At 40.6% G+C, this 7698-nt stretch overlaps 1 pseudogene; it reads right to left on the bottom strand.

Annotated features, from left to right (window-relative positions):
- Positions 1 to 2810: 2810 nt before the first annotated feature.
- LOC103272993 lies at positions 2811 to 4932 on the bottom strand (annotated as a pseudogene).
- Positions 4933 to 7698: the final 2766 nt, after the last annotated feature.

Below are 7698 nucleotides of genomic sequence, written 5' to 3'. Positions count from 1 at the left end.
TTAGAGTTTACTATTCATTTGAACTCTGTATAAACAGCATTTTATATGGCACATAATGGCCAGGGTTTTTGACACTATAATAGTAAAGTCAATATTATCAATTTCCAAATTGAAGACTAAATCTATGCATTTGCGTATATATAGAAAATCTATTGTATTCATTGTACTAATATGTCACAATCTATTTATGTATTACACTAGTAAATGACAAGTGGGTTGTGACCCTTCATATTCTATTACTGAAATTGATGCTCTGCGTATTCTTTTTTATTTTTTTTATTTTTTATTTTTATTATAAAGATGTGGGGAACAATTCAGGATTAGGTATACAAACGTTGATTATGCAGGTACCCTTGTTGATGAGGTATGCCTGAACCTCCCCTAGCAGTCGTCTTCAACTGTGAATCCAACTCCCCTCCCCTGACAGTTTCACACTACCGCCAAACACTTTCTTATAGTATTATAATTGTTCAAGTTCTACTTATGAGTGAGAATATATGGTACTCTCTTCTTAGTTTCTGTGATAGATCACTGAGTATGATCAACTCTAAATCCACCTAAGTTGCTGCGAAGTCCATATGTTTGTCCTTCCTTGTTGTTGCATAATATTCCATTGTATACGTACCACATTTGTTTTATCTAGTCCAGTTTGATGGACAACATTCTTAGTTCCAAGTTTTTGCTATTGTGAATAGAGCTGTAACAAATATACATGTGCAGGTATCTTTTTTGTAGAATGATTTCAGTTCCTCCAGGTATAGTTTCAATAGGGAAATCATTGGGTTATATGGAAGGTCAATTTCTAGTTCTTTCAGAGGCTGCCACAATGTCTTCCAAAGAGGTTGCACTAGTTTGCATTCCCACCAGCAGTGTAGAATTGTTCCTTTTTCTTCACATCCTCGCCAGCATCTGTTGTTGTTTGTTTTATTAATGATGATCATTCTTACTGGGGTTAGGTGGTATCTTAATGTGGTTTTGATTTGCATTTCTCTGACGATGAGTGAGCTGAGCACTTTCTCATATGTCAGATGGCTGCCTATATATCTTCTTTTGAGAAGTGTCTATATATGTCTTTTGCCCACTTTTTAAAGGGATTGTTTATTTTTTTTCCTTTTGACACATTTGGGTTCCTTATAGATCCTATATTTTAGGCCTTTGTCCAATATACAGTTGGCAAATATTTTTCCCATTCAGTGGGCTGTCTCCCTGCTCTCTTGATGGTTTCTTTTGCTTTGCAGAAGCTTGTTAGTTTGATGAGGTTCCACTTGTCTCTCTTATTTCTTAAGGTATGGGCATTTAGGGTTCTGATCAGGAATTGGTTGCCAGTTCCAATTTCCATAAGGGTGTCTCCGTGTTTTTTAAGATTCTTATAGTTGGAGGTTTTGCGTTTAGGTCTTAGATTCATTTAGAGTTAATTTTTGTGTATGGTGATAGGCGGGGGGTCCTGTATCAATTTTTTGTATGTGGTCGGCCAGTTTTCCCAGCACCATTTACTGAATAGGTTCTGCTCTCCCCAGTGGTTGTTGTTGGAGACTTTGTCAAAGATGAGTTGGCTGAGAAACTGAGACTTTGCTTCTAGAATCTCTATCCTGTTCCATTGGTCTATGTGCCTGTTCTTGTGCCAGTACCATGCTGTTTTGATTACTGTAGGGTATTAGTAATGTTTGAATTCCTGATGTGTGATACCTCCTGCTTTGTTTCTTTTACTAAGGATTGTTTTGGCAATTCATGGTCATTTATGAATTTCTATATTGTCATTTCCAGGTCTGAGAAGAATGATGTCGATAACTTAATGGGTATTGCATTGAATCTGTAGCATGCTTTTGGTAGGATGGACATCTTAAGAATGTTTTTTATTCCTATTCCTGAGCATAGAATATTTTTCCATTTGTTTGTGTCTTCTTGGATTTCTTTCTCTCTTTTTTTTGATTTTAAAAAAGAACTTTAATGGAAGGCACTGTTGTCCAAAGTTACATGAAAGGTAAGAGCCCACATAAGTGCCACCATGTGCTGGTACTTCTCAAACCTGCACCGAGGATGCTGATCCCACTGGCATGATACTGCCTCCCAAAGCACTGGCTGATGTTTTTCCTTACAACAAAACAAAAAAATGGCTTAGACTAATAACAGAAGAAGGTCTTGGGAGGAAAAATACAAAACTGTACCAGCTACTACAGCCTAGAAGGTTTCTAGGAGTTCTTATGTATAAAAGAGCCCCCCCAAATGCATTTATTCTGTGGTCTTTTAAGTCCCCATGACCAAGATAAAGTTACAAGTAAATCCCTGGTTCCAGACTATGCTCTGAAAAGAGATACATGCATAAGTAGATTCAAGAACCAAACTTCTGTGTGCCACTTGATAATTCAAAAACATACAACTACTTTCAAAGATAGGATCACAAATTCTTAATGTCTTAATTTACTCTCATTAAATACTTTTGACATTGAGACCTTAGAAAACTGGATTCTGGTTTATCAGAAGCCTGTAGCTTCTTTTTTAAGCAGAAACGAGTATTTTGCTCATTAGCACTTAAAAAAATCTCATCTACTTTTTGCAACAACTTATTGGGGGATAACTGTTCTTCCTATGATAGTTATTCAGCAAGACACCTAAAAGATACATTTTCCTAAGTTCTTACCAAAAATTCATCTCAAGGAAAAAGTCACTCAGGGAAAAGCAAAATTTGGCTTTAAGTAGATAAAGTATTGTTTATATACATTAGATCAAGCAATCCACTCGGCTTAAAGAGTTGTAAAATGAAATCACAGTACAGCTGGACAATGAACGAACGGGGTGGTGCTGATGAAGTATTACTTGGACATTTTGGTCTCAGAAGGTGTTTCTGTTAAACCCAATATTCAAAATCCGAGAGACCACCAAAGAGCCAGCTCTGATGAAAACACACAAGGGTCTTTATTCAGGCTCGAGTCTGGGTTCACGTTTGAAGCCACAGCAGCTTCAGGATGAGAGCCCCGATCCAGTATGGCAAGCAGTTTTTATGCACAATTACAGAGGGAGGGGAAAGAACTTTAAACTTGTTTTTACATGATTGGGTAATTTCTCCTAATGGGTACGGGGGCACTTGGGATTGGTCTGGTCTGCTCAGCTACCTGTGATTGACGGGGAGCTGCTAAATGGGCAGGGTGGAATGTCAGATAAGCTAGGTTTAGCAAGCAGGCAGGAGGTTAAACAACGCAGAACCTACTGGGGGGGGTGGTGGCTGGTGCCACCAGTCTATTGTTATCTAAGCAAAGGAATGTCCGGGAGGGGCTTATTGCTTAACATCCACACATTGCTAGCAGCAGTTGCGGAAGCAATCGGTTATTTTATGGAACAAACAAAAATTAAACTTAACAAAGTTCTAAGTACAAACACTGCAAACAAATACAGTGAACGTGGGGTAGGAATTCATATAGTAATAGTTCTCTTAGAGTTTTTTTGAATCTCTTGGGTCTCTCAGTTTCCTCAGTATCCAATGTCTTCAACAACCAAAAAAGGCCTGCAGCTTCTCGTATCCAACTGAATTCAATATAGAATGCTTGCACTTCTATAAACAAGTCCTGTACATTAATAATTTTGTTACAGATCAAGGACTGGAGGAAAACACATACAAGATGCACCAAGCAATTCTGCATATATTTATCCTTAATTTGTTCACAAGTAGAGATGCAATTTGTTATATAAAGGTGAATAAATTCAGGAGGTAGATCAACAGCTGTACTCAGTCGATTTACAACTTCCATTGAATTTAAGGACATGGAGAAATACTCAGTGATCTGGCCTGACTGCATTAATTTTAGCAACATTTCTCTGGTGACTAGAGGGTTGTTTTCCACAAGATCAGGAAGTTTGGCTGGAGTGAGGCCAATATGATAAACAAGTTTGGGGGCTTTTTCCAACTCACCAAGGAGCTGTGTTTACTGGGGAGAAAAGGGGCTTTTGAAGGCCTTAGCCATTATTCACCTGATCTCCACACCAGTGCTATTCTTAACACACATTGATTTATCCCACTGAATTGTGTGATCAGGCTCGGTGGGATTTAGCCAAGCCAGTTCATCCTCACAGATGTGAAGTGGAGGTGGTGGACGAATAAATTCTGGCCAGAAATGGCTTTCAATAGGTGGTTTTAGTCCACCGACGGAAGCTTCTGTGATCTGCCAGGCAACTGAGCTGTCAAATCCAGAATTAGAAGAATCTGGGTCTGGGTCACTGAGAATACTAGGGAAGCTAGCTTTACTTTGTGTTGTCAATTCAGACTGGCATTCAGCCAAGGCTAACTGAAGCCCACTAATGTTCCACAGACTGGCCCACGTTCCCAACATCCATCAAGGCAATCTGGAGAGGTGTCTTTTTAAAGAGTTCCCTTGGGGGTGCCAGCATCAGCTGGGAAAGAAAAAACTTTTCTAGTAGAGTTATAAGAGGTAAAAACCCTGAGAGCAGCGGCCGTGGGCGGGCGGTGCTGGGTTGAACAGGTGCGCGAAGCTGGCGTGGAAGGGGTTGGCAGCCAGCAGCTCGGTGCGGAACATCTCCCAGAGCAGGTAGAGTGCAGTGAGGCGCTGGGCCACGCTGGGCAGCAGGTCCGGCTGCTGGAGCACCATGACGAGCACCGAGCCCAGGCGGAAGTGGTCGACTTTGCTGAAGTAGTGGTGGAAGGCGGTGGACAGGCCCTCGAAGGTGCTGCCGCCGCCCGCCTCCTCCTAGAGGATGCTCAGCAGGCTCAAGAGCTCTTTCAAGGTCAGGCTCATCCTGCCTGTGGGCCCACCCCTGGGCCTCCCCTCCCCAGGCCCTGCTGCCCGCCTGCTCTGCCGGCTCCACTTCTGCTGCCACTGGGGCCACCCCGCCCCCCCATGCCAACCCTGCTGGTTCTGGGCCCCCCTCTGCTCCGGTGGCAAGAAGCCGGCCAGACGCCACACTCGCCCCGCCGCCAGGCATCAACATTGCTCGCCTGCCCTGCTTCTGGTGGACTGGCCCTGGCACCAGCTGGCTTCATGCAGGGGTGGTAAAGAGCGCCCTTACACGACAGCGTGGCAAACAAAACAGGTCGGGGAAGCCAGCCAGGAAAGCCTTGGATTTCTCATTGTGTTTTGTAGTTTTCATTGTAAAAGTCTCTCACTTCTCTGGTTAGGAAGATGTTGAAGTATTTCATTTTTTGTGTGTGTGACTATTGTGAATGGGATCATGATTTTAATTTGGCTCTCTGTCTGCTTGTTGTTGTTGTATAGGAATGCAATTATCTTTTGCACATTTATTTAGTACCCTGAAACTTTGCCAAAGTCCTTTATCAGTGCGAGCAGGTTTTTGACAGATTCTCTTGGATTTTCAAGGTATAGGATCACATCGTCAGCAAAGAGGTATAACTTGATATCTTTTCCTATTTGGATACCCCGGATTTCCTTATCTTGTTTAATTGCCTAAACTAATGTTCAACTTCCAATGTTGAACAAGAGGGGTGTGAGTGGGCAGCTTGTCTTGTTCCAGTTTTCAGAGGAAATGTTTCCAGTTTCTGTCCATTTAGTACTATATTAGCTTGGGTTTATTGTAGATGGCACTTACTATTTTGAGATATGTTCCTTCTATATCAGGTGTTTGAGGGTTTTTATCAAGAAGGGATGCTGGATTTTATCAAAAGCTTTTTCTGCATCTAATGATATAATCAATGGGTTCTTATTTTTCCATATGTCGGTGTATTTCATTACATTTATAGTCTTGCAAATGTTGAACCAGTACTGCATCCTGGGGATGAAGCCTACTTGGTCATGGTGAATTATTTTTGAGATGTGATTTTGGATCCAATTTGCTAGAATCTTGTTGAGGATTTTTGCATCTATGTTCCTAAGAGACACTGGCCTGTAGTTCTCTTTTTCTGTTGAATCTTTACCCAGTTTGGTTATCAGTATGATGTTAGCTTCGTTAAATGATTTGGGGAGAATTTCATCTTTCTCAATTGCCTGGAATACTTTCAAAAGTATTGGTATCAATTCCTCCTTGTACATTATGTAGAATTCTGCTGGAAAGCCATCCAGTCCAGGACATTTTTTTTGTAGGCAGTTTTTGTATGACAGAGTCAATTTCCTGGGTTGTTATTGGTCTATTTAGTGTCTCAGTGTCTTCTTGTTTCAACCTGGGGAGGTTATGTGAAGTCAGAAAGTTCTCCATTTCATTGAGGTTATCAAGCTTGTTTTCATATAGGTGTACATAGTAATTTCTGAAAATCTTTTGTATTTCTTCAGGGTCAGTTGTGATTAGATCATTTGAATTCCTGATTGTGTTTATTTGGGCTTTTTCTCTCTTTTTCTTGGTCTCTCTGGCTAGGGGTCCATCAATCTTGTTAATTGTTTCAAAAACCAGCTTTTTGTTTTTGTTGTTTTCTATATTTTTGTCTTCTATGTCCTATATTTGGGCTCTTATTTTGGTGATTTGGATTCTTCTGTTAAAGTTAGGGTTTTGGTGGTCTTGTCTTTCCAGCTCTCTTAGGTAAATTGTTAGGCTCTCCACTAATGATCTTTCCATTTTCTTGATGGGTGCTCATAAAGATATAAATTCCCATCTTAGAGCTGTTTTCATGGCCTCCCAGAAGTTTTGGTAAGATGTTTCTTCATTTTTTGTTTGTTTCCAGGAATCTTTTAATTTCTGCTTTCAGTATTGACCCAGTAGTTGTCCATCATCATGCTGTTTGATGTTAATGTCTTTGTGGGTTTGGGGGAAATTTGTTGGTGTTGATATTTATTTTTATTCCACTGTGGTCTGAGAGTGTGCATGGTAAGATTTCAACCATATGGAATTTTTTTATGCTTGACATATGGTCAAGGATGTGATCAGGCTTGGCGTACATTCCATGTGGTGATGAATGGAATGTATAATCTGTGATTGTTGGGTGGAATAATCTGTAGGTATCTATTAAATCCATTTGATCAAGTGTCATGTTTAGGCTCTGAATCTCCTTGTTGATTTTTTTGCCTTGATATTCTATGTAGGGCTATTACTGGGATATTCAAGTTCCCTGCTATAATAGTGTTAGTGTCAATATTTTTAGTAAGTTTGCTTAGTAGTTTCTTTATAAATGCTCCTGTATTGGGTACATATATGTTTAGGATAGATATTTCTAGTTGATGGATTGAACCTTTTATCCTTATGTAGTGTCATTTTGCATTTCTTTTTAAATTTTTGATAGCTTAAAGGTTTTTGTTTTTTTGTTTTTGTTTTTGTTTTTTTCTGAGTTGGAGTCTCACTCTGTTGCCCAGACTGGAGTACAGTGGATGCTCCCGGTCACCGCAGGCTTCGAACTGCTGGGCTCCAGCGATCCTTCCGCCTCAGCCTTCCAAGTAGCTGGAACTACAGATGTGCGCTACCACACCCGGCTAATAAGGTTTTTTTAATCTGATACTAAGATCACAATTCCTGTCTTCTTTTGTGGTTCATATGCTTGGAAACTCGTTTTCCATTCTTTAACTTTGAGTCTGTGTGCATCCCTTGTAGTGAGATGAATCTCCTGGATGCTGCAGATAAGGGGGTCATGGTTTCTTATCCAGTTTGCCATTCTATGTCTGTTCAGTGGTGCATTTAGTCTATTCACGTTCAGGCTGATTATTGAAATGTGATTGCTTATCCATGTCATGAGGTTCTTTTTTTTTTTTGAGTTGGAGTCTCACTCTGTCACCCAGACTGGAGTGCAGTGGCTGCTCCCGGCCACTGCAGCCT

This window comes from Carlito syrichta, unplaced genomic scaffold (assembly GCF_000164805.1).
Source record: "Carlito syrichta isolate Samal-C Ts95f unplaced genomic scaffold, Tarsius_syrichta-2.0.1 Scaffold313436, whole genome shotgun sequence".
Lineage (NCBI taxonomy): Eukaryota > Metazoa > Chordata > Mammalia > Primates > Tarsiidae > Carlito > Carlito syrichta.
The sequence above is the reverse complement of the archived record's forward strand: the minus strand, read 5'-3'. Positions and strand labels throughout refer to the sequence as shown.